This window comes from Vicugna pacos, unplaced genomic scaffold (genome assembly GCF_048564905.1).
Source record: "Vicugna pacos unplaced genomic scaffold, VicPac4 scaffold_21, whole genome shotgun sequence".
Taxonomy (NCBI): domain Eukaryota; kingdom Metazoa; phylum Chordata; class Mammalia; order Artiodactyla; family Camelidae; genus Vicugna; species Vicugna pacos.
The window spans coordinates 8,553,010-8,575,747 of record NW_027328742.1 but is presented as its reverse complement, the minus strand read 5'-3'; the positions used below and the strand labels follow the sequence as shown (position 1 = coordinate 8,575,747).

At 37.1% G+C, this 22,738-nt stretch overlaps 1 pseudogene; it reads left to right on the top strand.

The window, feature by feature from the left end:
- The first annotated feature begins 13,829 nt into the window (after window positions 1-13,829).
- LOC140694298 (olfactory receptor 9G1-like) lies at window positions 13,830-14,748 on the top strand (annotated as a pseudogene).
- The last annotated feature ends 7,990 nt before the right edge of the window (window positions 14,749-22,738 follow it).

The following is a 22,738-nucleotide window of genomic DNA, read 5'->3' as shown; positions in this document are numbered from 1 at the left end:
AGCACCCACAATAAACATGTATATAATATATCTATATTTATTTCAATAGTAGTAAAACCAGGACAAAAATAAAGTCTTGGTTCCAGAGGCATGCATGCTTATGTAGAATACGTTCCCATGAAGGAACATAAATATATTGATTCAACATTTAAACACTCTGTAGTTTGATGACTCAATCAAAAAGATAGTCTCATGGTTCCTCTAAATGCACAGTTTCCTCAAAGAACATTTTTAGTCACTTTACAGCTAAAACTCCTCAAAGTCAGCTTGACTCTATTCAATTGTCAGTTTTTCAGGATATAAATCTGTTTTTGTTTCTATAAGAACACACAGAACTGCATCTCCCTCATAAAGACAAGAGGAATAAAGACACTTTTGTAAGTAAATATAATGCCCATAGTACAAAGCAAGCCCACCAAATTAAATATGGGCTTGCAGAAGCCCTGGATGATTTATAATTACCAGTAGATTCTATATAATCATCTCAATCAAACAGGAATCACTGAGTAAACTGTACACCCTCCATTTCACTTCACAAGATGAAAGCCACTGTTGCCACATGCCTTCTTGTCTGTCTGGAAAACTCCTATTGAATATTTTACATACTAGGCATGCATGACATCCTCTTTGAAACTCTGCCTCATTTAACTCACCCAGAGTTAATCAGAGTCCCCTCTGCTGAACCACTTCCACCCTTTAACATACTCCATTGTTGTACAGGTGGGGGTGTGTGTGAGTAAAAATGTATTAGTCGATCTTGCCAATTGACTTTGGGTTTCTAGGGATCCTGTAAGTCTTATTTATATTTTTTCCATTCCCTAGTACATAGTAAACACTCTGGACAAGGACAATCAGAATATGATTCTGGCTTCACCATTTCTTTGCTGGGTCAGTTTGTAAGTTTCCAAACTTCTCTAAACCTCATTTTCTCCCATGTGAAATGGGAACTATACTAATACTTAATCCACAGAATTGTCTTGAAGATTACACTAGAAAGTACATTTAGTAATTCACCACAGTATCTGACACAGTGAAAATATTATAGTAACAATATTACATAAATGTCACATTACACGGTTTGCTAGAAATATACTTGTGCTCTAAGAGCAGAGGAATATTAGACACAATACATCAGCAGTACTTGATTTATCACTGCAGAGGTGTTCAGAGCCTGCACAAACTCACACACTCCATACATGTGTTTAGTATTGCCAAAGTTTGTGATTTCATTGGTTATCAGCTCATCAATCAATGAAACTTATTGTTAAAAAAAATCAACATAAGGACTAAGAAGTTTAAGGACTAAGAGTAAAGAGAGCATAGGGACGATTCTGCTCCCTCCCTTACTAAGGAATAATAATTGGTAGGACTATCAGGAAGACCCTAAATATTTTTCTAATGAATCCACCTCTGAGTTATGAAAATATTCTAGAAAAGGGATGATCATTTGAATAAAAATACCACTTACAGTGTTTATAAATTGCCAATGTTCATAGAAGCACTGTTTATAATAGCCAAGACATGGAAACAACCTGAATATCCATCAACAGATGATTGGATAAAGAAGCTGTAGTATAGTTATATAATGGAATAAACTCAGCCATAAAAAAAAATAAAATAAAATAATGTCATTTGCAGCAACATAGACGGATCTGGAAATTGTCATTCTAAGTGAATTAAGCCAGAAAGAGAAAGAAAAAATATCATATAATATCACTTATATGTGGAATCTAAAAAAAAAAAAAAGCCAAACTTATTTACAAAACAGAAACAGATTCACAGACATAGAAAACAAACTTATGTTTATGTTTACCAGACTGGAAGAGGGTGGGAAAGGATAAATTAGGAGTTCAAGATTTGCAGATGTTAACTAATATATATATAAAAGATAAACAACAATTTTATATTGTATAAAACAAGGAACTATAATCAATATCTTGTAAAAACTTATGGTGAAAAAGAATATGAAAATGAATATATGTACGTTCATGTATGACTGAAGCATTGTTCTGTACACCAGAAATTGACACAATATTATAAACTGACTGTACTTAAATAAAAAAAATTAAATTGCACCGTAGATGATAATGTACCACTTACTGTGAATTAGTTTCACAAATCCTCTTGAATAAAAGATTGGGATCTGGTTTTAACAGCACATGGGAGAGAAAAAGGAAACTATGACAGCAGGGGCTCCTGGAAGGCCCTGCTCTAAGAGAGGCCAACAATGCCATGTGGCAAAACATGATAAAAGTTAATCAATTCTGATGCTTAGTAGAGACAATAAAATCACCTTTCCACCCTCTTGTCCCAAGAAAAAACCTTTCTCTGTGGAAAGGAAAAAAAAAAGTCACCAAAAGAAATTAAATGCTACCTATTATATTTCTCTATTACATGACAAAGGTGTGTAAATACTTTGCTGGTAGTAAATCACATCTTTACAATGACTCCAATGTATGTATATCCATTTTAAATATGAGAAAATTGAAGATCCTAGAGATTATACACCTGTCCCAAAGTCAGGACACATGGCAAAGCCATAATTTCTACTTGAGTTGAAATATTTTCAAAATGTCCTTTAGTTAAATAACTGGTAGTTTTATTTTACTATTACTGTTATTTTTGTAATATTTTAGTAAGCAATTGTAATCATAGGCACAAGAGATAAAAAATACCCTAACGTCATAAATGATGTGTAGAAATAATCTGTTTCATACCTGTATTTACCACATAGTCATGCAAAAAAAAAAGCCCATGAAAGACAGAATAAACATGATATCCACATGCAAAAAACATATAATTTCATAGAGATACAAATAAATCTCCTAAAATAACCACAAATGAGATACTGCTATAATACAACTCAGCCCTTTTCTAGATTAAAAAGAGAGTTAATGAATGCATACCCAGTAAAATCCCTAAGTCACTTGGGTTTCATTTTAGGACGCTAGGCTGAGTTTTAGATTGTTGAGAGACAATGTCCCAGACCAGTAATTAAAATGTAATGAGTTGTTCTGAGGGATTCCTGGCTGATGTGGGTGTTACTTGCTCCCTCTTTTCTCCCTCCCCTGAGTGTGAACCTTCGCCATGATTAAACCATGCCTTCCAGGTGACCTCAGTGTTCTCATCCTGGAATGTAGAGATGGTTATGATCATTGTATACATTCAATTGTCCACATAGCAAATTCAAACCCTAGGGTCTCTTCTCCCAGATCACAGCAAACTCTGGAACCATCTTCAACTGCATAGCTAGCAAACACAAACTTTTTATAAGGAAACAGTAAGGCCAGAAGGGGCACTACCAGTTTGGTGAGCTCAAACATATCATGTCACTTTCATAAGCCTCGGTTTATTCATTTTTCAAATGGGTGTTAAAGTATCTAGACCACTGCATTGTGCCCCTGTCATGGAGCTCAAGGGAAGAAAAGGAGAAAGAACGGAAGGGAATAAAAAGCAAAAGGTTAATATTAATTAAGCCTTTTCAATGTACAAAGAGGCAGCTGAGTCAAATAATGCCTCCAAATGACAGTGTAACTTAATCTCAATATTCTAAAATCCTGGATGCAATGGAGTTGGTTGCTGTCCCTTATTTATTTAATATCAATACCCAGGACTTATCCTGAATTAGAACCTCTGCAGACAGAACTCTGATATATGTATTTTCCCAAAGCTCCCCAGGGGAGCCCTTGAAACCTTATTTTCCCAATATTTCTACTGGAAAAGGACACAATTGTGGATTTAGACAAACCTAAGACCCAAATCTGTGTTCTTTTAAGGAGTTCCGTGTTGTTACTTCCATTTTTTCCCTACATTATTCCAACTTTTAAGAACTGTTGTGTGAAAACAATCTAAAATTTACAACATCTGCTGAAGCCTTTTTGGAACGTCCAGTTCCACTTTGCCTTCTTCACGAGGCTTGAGACTCCAGGACTGGATCCCCACTGGGTGTCATCCCCCTGAGGCTGTACTGTGGTAGGAGCTGCTCAGTGGGCAAAGGGGAAACAGCACGTGGCAGATGTGGCGTCCTTTAGCAGATGCTTTCTCATGTGAGTCTCATGACTCCGGGAAACAGAGAGGGCTCCGCTAGGATGAATCCTCAAAGGGGCAGATCAATTGGCCTGTTCTGTGTCATTCATAAATGATGTGAAAAACACATAAACATGGGTGAGATTGCCTTAAACTAAGAAAACATCTGCACATCTCAGACTACCCTTCTTCTGTGTTAAACAGAGATGACCCATTGCACTCCATGAAGTGATGCAAGTGCAAACTTGGGTCCTTAATCTGTATCCCTAATACCACTCACCTAAAAGAATAAAAGATTCTTGTAAGACAGCTCAGTCCGTGTTTTAGTGTGAGAGGACAAGTAGTATGTGCCTAAATATTCTGTTGTGTCTACAAAACATGGATGCTTCTACAAATGATAGAGTCAGGAACAAAAGAAACTAACTTCAAGAGTCTCGTGCTGGTGACGTTGTGACGTCCTGGAGATATATATGTATATATATATATATATACATAAAATCATGATAATAACCAAAATAATATTTTCAGTTGTAATATATTAACCAAAAAAAAAGCCAAGGATGTCTAGGATTCTCAAAAAATGAAAAATGTACACAGACAATATAAGAAAGGTAAATATGGTAGATTATTTCATTTTGATTGCATTTTTAAACATTTTTTATTGAGTTATAATCATTTTACAATGTTGTGTCAAATTCCTGTGTAGAGCACAATTTTTCAGTTATACATAAACATTGTCACATTTTCTTTTCGCTGTGAGCTACCACAAGATCTTGTATGTATTTCCCTGTTGATTGCATTTTAAAAGTGTGTTTGGACTAAATATATAGTACATAGAAACAGAAATTCAAATAAATACAGATACGTTAATTTTTTGGCATAAGCAGCAAATCATAAATATAAAGACCCATTTTCCAAGCAGTTCCAGTAAAACTGGAAGCTCTACAAAAAACAAGAACAGTCAGCACTGATGAATGCTACTACTAATACTACTAATAGTAATCAGTAACAGTTGTCACACAGAAGAGCCAAGTTGAGACAAAGTTATTAGATAATAGTTCCTAAATAAAAGCTAATTATGTGGACTCAATTTCTGATATAATAGATGAAGATGGAATACACTTATTAATTAATTAGAATAATTAATAAATTATTAGAATAAAGCTCTACAATTATAATAAAGTTATTACAAGATTAAATTATTCATGAGTAATTTTCATGTATTAAATTAATACAAAATAGTAACATAAAACAGGTTTCTTAATGTTGGCTGAGAATTAAAAAACAATTTCAGTGGGAGAAATCATTGTACAAAAAAGCAAAATTTTGTTTAAAATGGTGGATATAAAAGTTAGATTGACTTTAAAATTTTATTTTAAAAAAATTAACCATTTGATACATTGCTCCTGTTTTATTTACTTTAGGAAAACTGGTTGATTTTCCAAATAAGAAATCACTGCTAGCCTGTGAAGATTTTTACTCATTTTTATCTTGTAAGTTCACCTCAACTACAGGGAAAGTCCAAATAATATTACTAAAACACAAAAAGATTACAAATATGCTTATAAATAATCTTAGTAAGCCACAACACTAAATAGAGGCATAATGAAGAAATTAATTAAGCCTACAGTACTGGCGTTATCCACATGTTTTGCCATCATTGCATTCGGGATATTTTTCTCTTCAGTCAGTATTAAACAGTTCAAAAGAATCAGTCAGACTGAATGCTTAATTGTAGTTCTTAAGGACACACAGTGAATTCCTGAATCTTCCATGGGTGCACTTGTGTTGATAACCTTGGTTTCAATAACCCTTATATTTCATACTGCTTGGTTTACCGCTTTTAGAAGCCAATTGCATGCTTTCTAGATTCTTACTAATAGAGATTAATGAAATCTCATAACATTTTTTAGTGTGCATTTCCTCTAAGAGCAAGTATTTGATTCACCATCTGGGCTAAGCAATACTCAACTTTCACTACAAAGGCAATGTGGAGGGTTGAGGGTGGGTGTTGAGGAGAATCACATGAGCTCAGAAGGCAACTCCCTGAGTACAGTCATTGGAAGAGTTTTGTACAGGGAATAACTGACTCTCTAAGGTGGGAGAAGCTAGGAACTGCCTCTTCAGGCAAAGATTTTTGTTTTTAGCTCCATTCTTGTCTGCCCAATGTCCCTATCCCATTATTTTATGACCTCAATTCTTTCCTCAATCAGTTCCTTTCCCTTACCATAAACCATCTGGTGATGTTTGGAATTTGATTGGTATTGCGTGTCTGCAATCCTTATAATTAAGCCCTGGCTTGGACCTCAACCATATCTTTCCTAAGGGACTAAAGGAGATGAGAAGCTCCTTCAAACCTACTGCTGAGGCTTTCCAAGTACTCTTTCATGTTTGCAGAAGGATAGTCACAGTTTTCAATTTAGAAGACCCTGTGATTTCTACAACCAGTATTATGGTCACCATCAGTGCTACAACGAAATCATCTTTCAGTGCTTTGCTCTCCGGTTGCACTTCATGCTATGACATTACTAATGATCATTTAAATTATCACGACACTACCACTTGCCAGGGCTCCCCAGTGTCCCATTTCTCTGGCAAGTGATATATTTGCTCATACTTTAAATGTGCGAGCAAACTAATCCCAGAGACCCAGCTTAAAGGTTTGATTCCAGGGCTACAGCTAATGCTAATTTTGTCACCAGTCAGAGACCAAATGGCCCACTCAAATCGGGCAATCTGAGAATTTAATAAAGAGAATATCTATAAATATGTGAACAGAATATGGGAAAATGACAAAGAATAGACTCATTCTTTGACACAACATCATACTACATCTAGGCCTGAAGGGAGAAGGGGAAAGATCAGTTACCAGGGCCTAGAAAGAGAAGGAGAGTCTGCAGTAAGAGAAACCAGATAAAAGCCAGGACGGTGGTCTAGGGATTAATGGGGCCGTCACCACCTGTGCAGCGACATAGTCTGGAAATAAGTGTTCCGAACCCAGCGTTTTCTCTCATTTTAGTTCTCTCTCCATTGTTCATCTTAAGTAATACAGTTCATTTGGGTTGGTTTCCTGGAGACCAGAGAACAGTATGGCAAAGGGTGGCAGCTTATTTAGAAGGACAAATGGAAGATATCTAAGCACCTCACAGATATATTGATACCTATGTGGTTATTAATATTCAGTTGTACATACTGAATACATGCCTTCTATATACATATTTGGATTCAGCAAAACTCAGTACAAAATGTGAAGGAAAATTATGGTTGAATATATCTATCACTGGGGAAATCTCAATCTCCAAACAAAGCCTATCTAAGTCTTATTAAGTAAGATTGACCTGACTTTGTCAATGCATAGTTTTGCTTTAATTGACTTTTTGCCATTCCCTCAAGCTACAAAACCATGAGGAATTCCAAGAATGTAAAACCCTTGGGATCGACTGTTATCAAATATTCTGGAACTCACCGATTTAAATATTAGAATGTCGGGATGAGATCTTGTTACAAAGCCTGGTAAATTGTGTGATTCAGATTTACTATTGGCACAGAAATCTTTGTTTTACTCCCACAAAAACTCAACAGTCATTTCCATTCTGTTATGACAGGAGCCTCAAAGCTTCATTTTCATACTGCACAATCATTCTATGGCAGTTTCTGAAACTGAGTAAAAAGGGAGACTGGGCTTTCCCAACTATTTGTGGTGAGAAATGACAACTTACATTAAGGGGAGAAATGAAAAATAAAACTATAATTGACACAAAAAGTGCAAAAAAATTGCCATTGAGAACTATTTACCACAGGAATAAGCTTTTGTGACTAACACAAGAGCCCTAGGGGACAGCAAACTAAAAAAAAGCCATCTATACTCAGGCTCAAAATAATGAAATGTCCAATTAAAAAAAAATTTATCCCAGGGGGATAGGAAGACAAATGATGCATTTAAAATGAATGTTGGACAATAGCTTAGCATTACTGCCAAGTGGTCATAGCCTTCCAGTTGAGATTGACTGGAAGAGAATTCCTTTCTTAAGGTAAAATTTTTAACCTGTGACTTTGCATCCATGTTTAAGCCTAAAGGAAAACATGGAGAAAATATGTGCACTGTTTCATTTGTGTGTGTTTGTGTTGTGGATTTGAACATTTTCAGCTGAGGAGATCCACAGAATTCAGGCTTAGGGCCTGATGCTTAAGAAATCAAGAGTTATTTTTCCCTTTCTCTTCAAGATGTGACTAACAGCAAAAATATCTAAAAGAAAGGAGAATTTAAGTCATGGCAGGAGAAGGCTTAGGAGGAATTTACTGTGGGAGAAAGAGCATAGAACGTGGAGTCAGAGGCACCAATCTCAGACTCAGCCATGCCACTGATTTGGTTTATAATTGCTGGTGGTCACTTTGAGTCTCTAGAAGAGTGTCTTTCCTCATCCCCCTAATCCTGACATTGGTAGGGATGGAGTAGGGAGTTTAAGCACTCATTAATCAGCCTTGCTCTGCACATGCTGATGCCCACAGTGGTAGCTGCCTCCCTAACACCACCCAGCTTTTAGCCACAGCCCCTGACACTTCAAGCATCTTAACATTGGTCCAAGTGAAGACATTGCCTTTGAGGATTTTGTGAATGTGGCATGAAAATACCTCTGAAGTCTCATCTAACGTCATGCCAACAAATACGCTGCATGCTCCCAATGGATCTGATGGACTTTGACAGTTCCTCCAGCCTCCATTCCATTTCCAGTTTCAGTGTCTTGGCGGCTGTGCCTTTTGCCAGAAATGTCTTCCTCCAATGTGGTAGCCGTCCACGCATCTTCAAACTCACAAGCATGTTTCTCCCTCCTGTGAAAAATGTCTCATCACACACACAGTGCTTCCTAGCAAGCTCTTCATCCTGGCCTGCCTCTCATTATCAGATACAACAGGTAATTCCACCATAACTTGTTGTGTTTGTTTACAAAGATTCGGTGCCTCCCAATAAATTCCACCTTCTTCATGCCACGCCCCATACTTCAGTTCTATCACTTTCCACAGTACCTGGCAGAGTATCTGGAACAGAGGTAATGCTGGATAATTAGGGAGATCTGGGGACAGGTGATTAGCACAGAGAGAAATAGATTTAATCTTCCCTGTTCGAGTCTTACATTTTGTGACTTTGAACAATGGATGTAGAATCATTTCTATGTCCCATATAGCCCACATCTAAATGGGCATAATGATGATATTTATTTCACAAGATTACTGTGAAAGTTAAAATGCAATGACTTTAAAGCACTCAGTGTGGTTTCTGATGCATACTGAGTACTCAATAAGTATTACTAAGATAAATAATGGAGAAACCTGACAAGTTGCTTTTAAGGACATTAGCCAATATGAAAGGCTTTTTGCCATTTAAAAGTTGGGTAATGAGTTGATGAAAAGTGAGGCTGAATATGCTTGGTACAGAGCCTGTGTTTATAAACACTCGGGGTAAGTGCAGTCCGCTTTTGAAGCACTATTATCTCAGCTGAATAGAGACTCAAGTATTAAGTCTTTGAAGCACATTTGATGTAAGGGGAAGACTATGAATTTTCTGATCAGATTGCCTTGGGTTCAAACCCTGACTGCCCTTCCCTGGGCAAATTAATTAACTGACCTGATCTATTTCCTTGTCTGTAGGAGAAATGGCAATTCATTCTCCATAGGTGTTTGACAACTAAATAAAGACCCCAGGAAGATGTTTTACAAAAAGTAGTTTCTCAAATGTAGTAATTAGCATCATCAATTTTTTAACTCAATCTCTTCTTTGGCACTGATGTTAACACACTTTTTGGTTAGTTTGCCTTTCAGAGACTTTCCAAGCTATGAACTCCTGAGGTGCTTAAAGATCAAATACACTGGGGAACTTGAATAAAGATAAGTCATCTGGACCCATGATGTCCTCCTTTGTTGGCTGTGACTACGACAACTGCCGGTAAACGTCCCTGTCCTGGGAGAGGCGAACAGAATGCTTCTGTACTTATAGACAGGACTGGCTGTAAATGGAAGAGACACAGGACTCTGATGGAAGACCATTTGGAAGCCGTGAGTAAGTGTTTATCTGATGCGACATGTGTGAGGTGCTTACCTGTGACAGCACGTGTCTCTCAGAATTATCGTATCAGTTTTGAGTTAGGGTGTTGTAACCAAAAAGAGAAGGACCCACGGAGCCCACAAACAACTGTTACTCTAATGTCAGATATCAAGGGAGGTGACTTAGTGGTTAAGTGCCAGGTCCCTGGAGTAAGACAACACCACTTACTAATTGTGTAATGACTAACTACTCATGAAAACTCAGTTTGGTCCTCTGTAAAATTATTTCTGTTAATCCTTAAACATACCCATGATGGATAAATAAAATAATGGGAATAAATAAACTAATGTCTATGAAACATTGAGCTCAGTACTTGACTCAGAGTACAGTATTCAAAATGCTCAGATATTATTTTTATGTGTGATAATGTTCTAGTACAAATACGAGAATCATAAAACAAATGGAAACAGAAGTTATTAAGTTTAAGGTTCGGTACAAGAGTTTTCAACTTTTTCTCACAGGAAACCCCTTTTAGTTCTCCTGGATCCGTGTTTTCAAAGACTTTGCTCCATCACCAAACTATTCTCAGTTTGTATTGACGTTACTCAACTTAGAATAAACAGCCCACAAAACGTCAAAATAAACGTACAAATTTAAATGAGATAAATACTGAACTGATACACATTTTGCATCAAAAGCAGGTGGGAAAGATGATATTCTACTGAAGGGGAAAGAGAATACATTGAATTAATGAGAAATATGTAATACTAGAGAGTGAGCAGCACTAGGGAGAGTAATAAAGTAGAAGGGGGTATAAGAACATCAGGGAAGTGGAGTGCACCATGGTGATCAGGGAACACCTGGAAAGGGGTAATGTGAGTGGCAACTGACCCCTGAGAAAAGGGAGGGGATTCTCTATAAAGATACAAAGGAAGGGCATTCTATCCACAGGGAAGAGTAACTGTCAAGGGCTCTGAGTGAAACCAGTTTATTCTAGGAATCGAAAGGAGGGCAGCATTGCTACTAGGCTGGAGCAGAGTGAACCGTGAAGAAGAGAACAGGAGGGGCTGGGAGCAGAAATCTAAGGAGCTTGTACATCTCTGTAAGGATTTAGACTTTTACTCTGAATAAACTGTGAAGTCATTGGAGTGTTTGAAGAAGAAGAGTAACGTGATCTAAACAGGTGTTCTCACAGGATCACTCTGGCGGTCTTGTTGAGAGACTAAGCAGGGTAAGGACGGAAGTGGGGAGGAAATGGGAAGACCATCAGGAAGCTCTGCAGTGATGCAGATGTGAGATAACAGTAGTTCAGTGCAGGGCTGAACCACCGGAGCTGGGAAACTGGGCCAGTTTCTGGGTATATTTTGAAGGTAGAATCAAGAAGTCACTGATTAGTCAACTACAGAACAAAAGACAAACAAGGGTGAAAAATATCCACTGATTATCCTTAAACTGACATGATGCCACTTACTACAGTGGAGAAGTCTGAGAGCAAAGCAGTCTAGGATGGACTACTGGAAACTCATTTTTTCCTGACCTTCCCAGTGGACATCGTGTAAGAGATGTTAAGCAAGAATTTGGATCCATGAATCTGGATTTCAGAGAAGAGGCATGGTCAGGAAGAAACAGAAAGACACACACACACACACACACACACACACACACAGACACACACAAAGCAGGGGGAGGACCTCACATGTGAACAGCACTTATAGTCATTAGACTAGATGGTCCACCAGAGTGACTGTGGATGGAAAAGAGGAGAGATTCAAGGGTTGATTCCGGGGCATTCCAAAATTCAAAGCTAGAGGCCATAACACCAAAGCTACTGGAAAACAAGTAGCTTTAGAAGTAGAATAAAACCTGGGCAGGTCTGATGACCTGGAAACCAAGTGAAGAGAGTGTTTCTAGCAGGAAGAATGAATAAAGTACGTCAAAAACTGCTGGTAGATCAAGTCAGATGAGAACCAAAGCACCAGCATTGAATTCAGCTGTGTGTGGTTTTGAACCCACATAGGGACCTTTAGAAGAGAAGTGGTAGCAAAGGCCTGAGAAGGACAGTCTGATAGAGTCCTACATTTTACTCAGAAGTAGGTTTTAGTAACACTAATACTGAGTCTTGGACAAACAGTATTTTTATAAGTTCAAGATGGCAAGCATACACATCACTGTCATATTCACTGAAAATTTTGTTTATTTAGCTACAAAACAACTTTGGTTGGTGGGAACTTAGTGTGACTGGAACTGTTCCTTCAATGCATGGATGCACAGACACTAGATATATTCCTGTCTATCCAGTTCAAGAACACAGCTGGAGTCTATGTGCAGGGAATCCTGAAGAAAGTGAGCACATTTCTGTGTCATTGGATGGAAGGCTGAGTCTCGTGGTCGTATCCTAAGATACGTAATTTTTTGACTAATTGTTATTAAGATAAAAATTCTTGATAAAAACATTATAGTGCATTAAAAGTTTTAAATAACTTGTAAGTTTATTCTCCTATAATTCTTACATACTACATATGAATTGCTTACATCTAAAATTGACTATTTACATACAAATAAAAATAGATTTTAAAAAAGTTTATTCTGTATAGCACAGGTAACTATATTCAGTATCTTGTAATCACCTTTAATAAAAACTATGAAAATGAATATATGTATGTCTATGCATGACTGGGGCATTATGCTGTACATCGGAAATTGACACATTGTAATTGACTGCTTCAATACATTTTTTTAATAAAATAAAATAAAACTGGCTATTTAGATTATTGTCAAATATATTTTTATTGATAGAATAAGGAAAAAATAGTTAATCCTTTGCCTTTTATAATCCCATCTTTATATATTATTTTTCTGCATACATTTCCTCCCCCAAATTGTATATATTCAATTTTTATTCTTATAATCTGAGTATTTTCTTATGCCTATAAGTATTAATATGACAAGAATTTATAGGGATTCAGGGTGTCACAATATGCGGAAATGTTAAAAGAAAACTGCTTGATTTTTTACAAAACAAAATACATTAAAAATAGGTGATGTTCAGAGTTCCAGATACAAACAAGTAACACGTTAAGCTTAGAGATCACACATTTAGCAGTAAAGTAGTCTGGCATGATGAAGAAGGCTAAAATACAAGAAAATAGAAATTATAAGGACATCCTTCATTTGAACAATCATTCCTAAGGTGGAGGGGGGGACATTAACCAACTCCAGACTTTTGGAATTGCATATCTAAAGTCATTAAACAAGTGAGCCATCAGACTGAGGTGGCTCTTATTTATATCTTGATAACGACTGCAAGCAAAATAAAACATTAAGCCAGAGTTAAGGACCTTGAATCCCAGAAAATGAAATTTAAGAAGCACCAATCTCAAAGAGCCAGCTAGGGTCTCCCAAATTTGTCAACCACTTAATCTATAGCCAATCAAATGATTGTTTTGCTTTGATCTGTGTCTTTTCTATAAAAATATCTCTCCTATGTTTTCTCCTGGGGTACTCAGAATTAATCTGATAGCTGCCTGATTCAAATAGGTGTTTGTTCAAATAAACTATTGAAAGATTAATGTACCTAAATTTATCATTTAACAATATATATAATTGTAAAGTCTAAGTGGTTTATTACAAAATGAAAATGCTTTCTAAAATGAAAAATTACACTGTTGGATCATAGATTATTTCACATATTTTCTATGTATACAAGACAGTGATTTAAACTGAATTCTCATTTTTTCTCTTCTTAGGTGAGATTCCAATAACCATGGAGAGAAGCAATGATACACTGACTGAGTTCATCCTGCTGGGCTTCACAACAGACCCTGTGATGCAGCTGGTTCTCTTTGTGGTGTTCATTGGTGTCTACTTTGTGACCCTGGTGGGAAACATGATCCTCATGGTGTTGATCTGTAATGACTCGAGGCTGCACACACCCATGTACTTTTTCATTGGGAATCTATCTTTCCTGGATCTCTGATATTCATCTGCCTACACTCCAAAGATCCTAGTGACCTGCATCTCTGAAGACAAGAGCATCTCCTTTGCTGGCTGTGCAGCTCAGTTCTTCTTCTCTGCTGGGCTGGTGTACAGTGAGTGTTACCTGTTGGCTGCCATGGCTTATGACCATTATGTGGCCATGTCAAAGCCACTGCTTTACTCTCAGGCCATGCCCATTAGGCTGTGTGCAATCTTGGTAGCAGCCTCATACCTTGGTGGCTTTATTAACTCTTTCGTCATTACCAAAAGAACTTTTATCATGAACTTCTGTAATGACAACGTCATTGATGATTTTTTTTGTCATCTGCTTCCCCTGGTGAAGCTGGCTTGTGGCAGAAAGGATGGCTATCAGGCTCTGATGTACTTCCTCCTGACCTCCAATGTCATCACACCTTCTGTGCTCATACTGGCTTCCTACTTCTTCATCATCACCACCATCTTGAAGATCCACTCCACCCAGGGTCACCTCAAAGCCTTCTCCACCTGCTCCTCCCACCTGACCTCTGTCACCTTGTACTATGGCTCCATTTTCTACATCTATAGCTCTTCCACAATCGAGCTATTCTTTGGACAGGGACAAAATATTTTCTACATTTTACACTGTGATGTTTCCCATGTTGAATCCCATGATCTATAGCCTGAGGAATAAGGATGTGAAAGAGGCTCTGAATAAACTCCTCAAATAAATCAAGATTCTTTCCTTTTAGGAGATCCAGAGACAATATTTGATCAGGTTATTATATTTTAAGAAGAGCTGCCATTTTGTTCCATTAGGATCAAGAATTCTTATAATGCCAGTTAAAGAATTTGCACCCTTAGTGCATGACAATTCAAAAGAATTAAAATGAGAAAATCAGGGCAATTTAAGAGATAAAATTTAGGTATAAAATATAAGAATTTGTTTTGAATTTCATAATACTCTAAATAAAAACAACCAAAAAAACTTAAAATCAAACCCTCCTCTCTACCTTCATAAAGTGACAGAATAGCTTTCTCTTTAGCATGAGAGCATTTCTGACTGACTGGTACACATAGAATAGTATCCAATAGTCAGCATTTCTGACTGACTGGTACATATAGAATAGTATCCAATAGAAATAAGAGAATGCTGAATTAAGTTTTAATATTTTTATATGACTATTAACTACTTAAAATCATCACTTTCCATTCCCACAACAGAACTTCTAAAGCATTTTTACATGCAAGTTTTTTCCCCAGAGGCTTTAGCACAAAAGCCCAGAGGCATCCATCAAATATCCATAAAACTATAATCAGCAAGCTTGATATCTCCAATCTACATGTCTCTTAAATATGTTCCTCAATAAGGAAAAATTGGTCAAGTTGCCATGGACACGATATTTGTGAATCACTGTATAACTCCCTGTGCTTCTCTTTTATTTTATAGGAGTGAACCTACAAGGACTTCTACTTTCAAATTGTGACATTCATAGCATCAAGATTACAAGAATAAAATTACAATAATAAAAAATAAGTATAGTGAGGTTGAACAACTTAAGAAATAAGTCTACAAGTACACATTACTCAGAAGAAAAATTTATAGATGGATTTTATACATGTAGTGGTCAAACAGAAGAGGAAATATGATGAGAATGCATATAATTTTGATTTTTAAAAGCAATACAATGTTAATGTAATTTATATCAACAAAAAGTGAAGAATGCCCTTTTTCTATTTGTATAAACAGTAACAGTAGCAACAAAAACATTCATGAAAGTGAAATTTAAGCAAGTATTCCCCCAAATTGTAGGAGATCCTCTCAGAGCAGGAAAAACCAATCAGCACTGGCCATGATACATATTAATCTGAAATTAAACCCACGGTGTATAATCCCTAGTAGCTGTAACACATAGTAACCCAATAGGGACATGGCCCAATGGTGTAATTGGAAGATGCTTGGTTTAGACAATGTTTTAAAAAGAAAAGCTATTAATGCCAACTTAGATTCTCATTTTCTAAAATCCCTTTCTCTATTTCCCACTAATAATAATGAAATTCCTATAAATTATATTCTTTTTAAGTGGTTAACAGTAGAGTGACAGAAAATCAGTTATGTGATGCTGGTTAACTGAAAGTAGAAAATTCACCATTCTGGAGGGAAACATTAGTTACAAAAGGTAAAACTGATGTAATAGACCTATTCTTGAACATCCTAGTATTACAAATTCTGATATTTAACTACAAAAAAGGATATTCAACTACTGATGAAAATTTTCTTTTCTAAAATAATTGCATTCCTTTAAGACAAATAACAAAGTTCTATTCTCAAAAATTATCAATATACCCAGATACCATAAGTTTCACTGGTTTAAGCATATAATCATAATATTTTGTGTATTGACAAGTGATCTTAACTCCAAAATCAAGTCTAACGTTACTAAGACCCTAGTTAGAAGGTAAAGTACAGCTGATGATAATCTTAGGAAGACATGAAAATACATAGTATTAATAAAACTATATTTCACATGGCACTGAAGTTTTAGAAAATGCTTTAGAATATGTTTAAATGTGGGATCAGTAGTAAGTTTTTAAAGTGTTGTTGGCTACGTTTCATATGTAGTTTATAGTTATGAAACATTCTGAAGACTCTTCCATATTAATTTAAAATTATAGTAGAAATTCTTAAAGGAATTTTATCAAATCACAAATGAAGCTTAAAGTGCTAGAGTAGCTTCTAACTATGTCTTTCAGTATATGAGTATTAACAAATATTTTTAAGTACCTATGTTTATGAGTGTTCTCCATGTAAATAAATGCCTCAGATTTACATGTTTTATTTTTAAAAACAAACACATGGTGATCCTTCACAGCATAGATGATGCCGGTGGGTACTTCCTACTCGTGGGACTTATGGTATCTCCGAAATTATACTATAGGGTTTTTCTATTCACATTCAGTCTTGTTTCTAGGAAAAAATAAGGAAAAAGAAGTGCAGTAACAGGGTCTATATGGCTGAAATGTACAAAACTGACTACTATCATAAATTCTACTGCCATCATAACAAAACAAATCTCTCTACCTCCCTTCTTGCATGGCTCTAGTCCCTTCACACTTTCTCAGCACCTCAGTTAAATGAGAATTACTGGGTAAGTTGTCCAAATTATCTTATTGTTAGAACTGGGTCTTTGAATATCTTGTTTGTATTTGTCTGTGGTACTTTTCCTTTGACAGAGAAGGCTAAGGGGATGCTAGGAAATGTGCTGCTAAATCCCCTGGGTTCCAGCCATGATACTTCTTGATCTCATTTTATAGCCTCCAATAATTTTTCTCTGGTGATTGACATCAATAGCCCTGCCCAGGAGAGTGACCCCTCAGTTCAATGCAGGAGGAGCCCAGCATGACCAGGGTACTTCTTGGATTCCAACTGGTCAGAGCACCTGACCAGGTGTTTTGCTGGGGCAGCATTCCGTCCTTGTGCACATAAACTTCCAAATATACTGAGTGTGTGGTTATGGACAGGGAAATTATATTCCTATTGGGATATTTCATATAACAGTAAAAGAGACTGTGTTAGATGGGTTCCTTTGGAGCAGACACCAAAGTGGAATTACATATGCATGAATATTATTTGGGAAAATAACTGAATGTGTAAGAGAAAATGGAGAGGGAGCCAGAAGAAAAGAATGAATGCCACCAACATGACAGAAGTCTGGCTGCAAGTGAAGAAGAGATGGAAAGAAGGATGGGCAAAAACATCCTGGGTCATTGCTCAGACTATAGTCAGTTCAGCAGCATCACTGGAAGGTCCTTGAGGTAAAATCAGTGATCAATCAGGTCCACTGTCTAACACGATGTTCCTGCACTTGTATGCCTTCTGTACTCAGTCATTAGCTGGGAGGACCATGTGGGAGGCATGACCTTGATACGAATTGGGGGGATGTATATCAGAGGTCAGCAGCTAGGTCCTTTGGGCAATTACACTGTCTGTACCTGGATCTTTGGAAGGCTTATTTTCCTGGTCACTACAGGGGCCATTCCCATCTCATCTCTTGGGTTTATAAGGATAAACATTCTCAATAAGGGAAAATGAATGATACATTTGCTGCTCTTTTTAAACTTGTAGCATACTTAGCAGACACCTCCGTAACCATGACTGAACTTTCATGTGGCCACTCCATTATTGCATCAGGGCAGTTACTTCTAAATAATGATGTAAATAGTAAAACCAATTATTCCTGCAAATTGGGGGGGGATTGTTACCATTCCTCTGCCATCCAATATATTTCTTGGTACAGGTAATGTTTGGTGGATACCATGGTCATGAAAAAGCCATTATGTAAGTCTACATCTGTTGGTGCTGGCAGGAAAAATAACTGGTAAGAAAATGAATATGTAAAGAAGATAAGTCCCCCAATAGTGATTATTGCAAGGAGGAAATTCATTACTTCTGCAGTTCTGAATAGCAGGAAGTTGTCTAACCCAATCACTGTGCTACCCAAATGGTTCAGCATTCTCCCAGAATGTGAAGGCATCTCAAGTGCATAGCGGTGGCCTCTGCCATTTGCATTTTGGACACCTAACAGCAGTGCTAGACAAGTTTGCCTTAGTGAGAAGACAGTGTTGTTGAGCCCATTCCAGCTGCTATGGCCACTCTGTACAACAGCCCATTGGACATGAACTGGAGTGTGTGGGGAAAGAGGCTGACTGACATTCACAGAGCATGTCACTTCAGCCACCTGATTAGTGAGAGCCTCCTATGCATGCATTTGTGACTAGAATCGAATACATTGTGGACATAAGGGATTTAAGACATCTTCCAGTCTATGACTTTGAAGTTTCAATAAAATATGGCAGTCTCTCAACCTCCTTTACAAACTTAGTGATCTCAAAATGCATTCTTTATACCTCAAAGGCTGCAACTGCTTAATCCTAATGTGAGTTAGTTCCATTGTACAGTTTTGAGGGACATAAACTTGTTTTAACTCCAAGGTGAATCCCTCCATTTTATTTCCCAAGACAAAAGTTATTATTCCTATAGTCTTTCTTTAACTTGCCTACCAGTAAACCTTGTTCACTCATGATCTCCACTTTGAAGACCCTCAATCCTTTCCCTTAGACAAAGAGATGAGTTAAAGTTGATGAATTGGGACAACCAAACTTGCATCTTCAAATTTAATGAAGGCACTGATTTTTGCACTTCTCCCCAAGGATGCAATACTGCATTTTGCTTACCGTTGTGGCAGAGGATGCCTAAGGGGAGCAATTACAAGGGCTTCTTCTAGAACATTCCAACAACAATAACCCTAATTCCAAGTGCCAGGGACAGGGAACTAAAATGAGGATGCTGTTTTATTCTGTGACATCCATACCCAATATGATGTCTGGGTCTGGGTAAATAATGATCACCTGTAAGTCTGGTCCCATTGCACCTACTGAGAGATGAACACCAGCCAAAAGTACCTTTCAAGTTACTTCCACTAGTCCCACCGGCAAGTGTGCAACTCTGGTGTTTTTCCATCTCTGGAGATTACTATCAGTTCAGAGTCAGTATCAGCTAAGCTACAGAAGAAGGTCTGGGTACTTCCATTTTCCCAAAATAGGATTACCTTTATGTATGGCTGCAAGCCATTCACAAGAATGCTTGAAGGAACACACTGTATTGAAGGCTGAGTATCAGGGTCCCTCCTAAAAGGAACGTGGACTCACCATCAGTCTATGGTTTCCATGACTATAAACTAGCTTAGGCCAGAGAATTACAGAAGAGGCTGTATTTCCCTACTAGAACATCTTAAGCTAGTTTCTGCACAAGTAAAAATGAAATGTGTTTTTTTTTCTTTACATAAAAATATCACCTTAGTTTGTTTCGCATCTACTGCATTCTTCAGGAAGCACCAAGTCCAAGAGACATTTCCACAAATGTCTGAACAATAAAATACTTGGTTACTATCTAGAGTTTGTGGTGTGTTGGGTGATTGCTCCCATCCAGGCTCTGAGAGTTATATACTGCAACATGGCTCTCTGGCTGCCTGTTTGTTTTCTCAGTTGAACAGTCCAGGTTTAAATTTCAGTAGAAAACAACTCCCCATGTGTTCCTTAAAATCTCTATTTCATATATCTTCACCAAAGAAAACTGACTTCTCAGTGCCCTCCCTCCACCTGTCCTTCATGTCATGATGCCCTTGGTGATCATTTTAGTAAAGTTAATGCCATTGGATACCACAGGTTACCATCATCCCATGTACCAAATGATGGGTTTATATTCTGAATCTTCAAACATGAATAATTTAATACCATTTGAATTCTATCTCTTGGGACTACTTCTAAGATCAGTATCAGTTATAAACCTGGCAGATAGCAAATGGCCACTTATACTGGTTAATTTGGGGAGGGTTAAATTAAGGGCTAATTACAAAGGAATGTGGGTGTTTTGGGGAATTCCTGGTATAGTATGATAACTCTAGAACAAATAACTTCCAACAGCAGTTACCTCCTCAGTTCCTGAAGGTGCATGAAGAGGGAGAGTTTATGTGCACTGGAGGGAGAACCTTGGAATGGGTCACCTGGCAGGACATGTGGTTGAGGTCCAGAGGTGTGGCATCTCTGCAAGACAGGAGACTAGGGAAAACCACTCTGACCTCACTGTCTTCCCTGCCTTTGACAAACACAGGCTAAACACACTAAGTAGACAGAGAGCAAAGATGCCTGAGAGGCAGTTAATACAGCTGAGCATCCTGGAGCAGAGAGGACATTAAAAGGGTGGAGAATGGATTTGGAAACAGATGAAAGGTATTCAGCATGTACCAAAAATATCAGTATCACTGAATATTTGTGCTTTAATATGTAGATAATGCATATGAATATATATCACATACATGACATATATGCACATTTATGCTTAGTCTAACTTCCATACAATTCAAGATACAATGACAATGGAAATTCTGACTGATTACATTTCACCAGGGAATTGCAGTCTAAAAAATATCTCCAATACTAAATGATACCAGTTTGTTGACATACAATTTTATTTAATTGTTTTTTTCATTATTTCCCAAAGTTATGAAATCCTAAGGGGTTGCAGGACTACATTGTTGAAGATCTAGAAACTGATATAAAAGATTCTGGACAGGCAGACTTGATCTCTGTTGAATTCAAATGGTGATGGTGTTGCTGAGAATTTTAGGTGAGTTGTCTAATACAGATGTTATAGGTAGATGAAAATTTTTACTTATTTCTCACAATCAGCCCTAAGGTAATTTACATATTGAGATACAATAAGGGCTAAAGAAAGGGGCCCTTTTCAAATATCTTCATTAACTTCCTTGCAGTTTCTGAAACTGCTGAGAGTCACAAGAAGTAGCATTTCTCTCTACTAGAGACAAACAAAAAGAGCAATTACTATTACAGAGAAAGACAAAGGAGAAAATATAAATGCACAAGCAAGAAAACAAGGAAGCAACTATCTGGACCACTTACAAAAGATACAGCATTGTCCTCATCCCAAAAGCAACCCAAGCAGCAGGAAGAAGTAGCAGAGATTACTAGAAATTATTCCTCTAAAGTCCAAAAGATATCAAAAAAAGGTTAAATTTCTTTCAGTTTGATGGTTTTTACGAAAGCACAAAGACATATAGTGCCTTTAAGATTTCCAGACAAGAGAAACTTATCTCTAAATACAAAAAAAAAATTGGTTTTATTAATTTTGGAAGGAAACTGCATTATTTAGCTTGAAACACAAAAACACAGTCTTAGGAAGAATAACGTGTTAGCTAGTTTGCAAACACAGCCAAATTACCACAGTGTTCTGGTTCTGATTAACACAAAACCCACCTTCAAGCCAGTTTCTACCCAAGAAAACGTATGTCCCACCTTGTTTGTGTTGGCCTTAAAATTCAAAGTAGATCTTTATATAGCTCTTATTTTTCATTGCAAACATTACCGAACACTTGCTTACATATTTTTTACTCCTTGAGTCTTTACGACATTGCAGGCAGGACTCTTGTGATGAAGAAGAATAAGGATACAACAGATGTTTATTTCAGCATTTCACATACTTAATCTACAGACAACCTGCAGTATAAGCCCTTGGGCTGCTTTAATGAAAGCTGGTTCCCAGGCCCCACCCTTAGCCTGTTGAGTTAGGAACTCTGGGCTGGGCCAGGTGAGAGTTTTATGCACTGAATTTGAGAGAATCTGGTTCCTTGAGAGTCAATGATGTCCAAGCACTGTGCTTAGTCCTTCTTTGAGTTATCTCCTTCACAAAAACCTTAAGGTGAGAGATTTTCTCCTCTTCTTACATGTAAAGAAATTGAGCCTTTACAATGTTGACTAGTGATAGAGAGTTGAATCCTTGTTAATTGCCTGAAAATCAACGCTTTTTCCATCATACCCCAGTTCTCTAGTTTGAGTAGTCAGCTCTCATTTTTAAGGCATAATACCTATTTATTGTGACATATGAGGAAAATCTGTTCTGACATTAAAAACACCTTCTACACAGACCTCCTACAGTTTGGCAAACAAATATTTGGTAAGGCTATTTTGTAGGCAGATTTCTTTGTTTCTTCCTATTCCTTTCTCCAAGGAACACAACCCCCAGGGATTACTCATGCCAGAAAATGCATGTGAGATATCAAACAATTCCACTGGTGGTTTAAGGACAAAATGGCATCATTAGAAATCACCCAGAAAATTGATACTATTGATTTGTTTCTCTTTCAA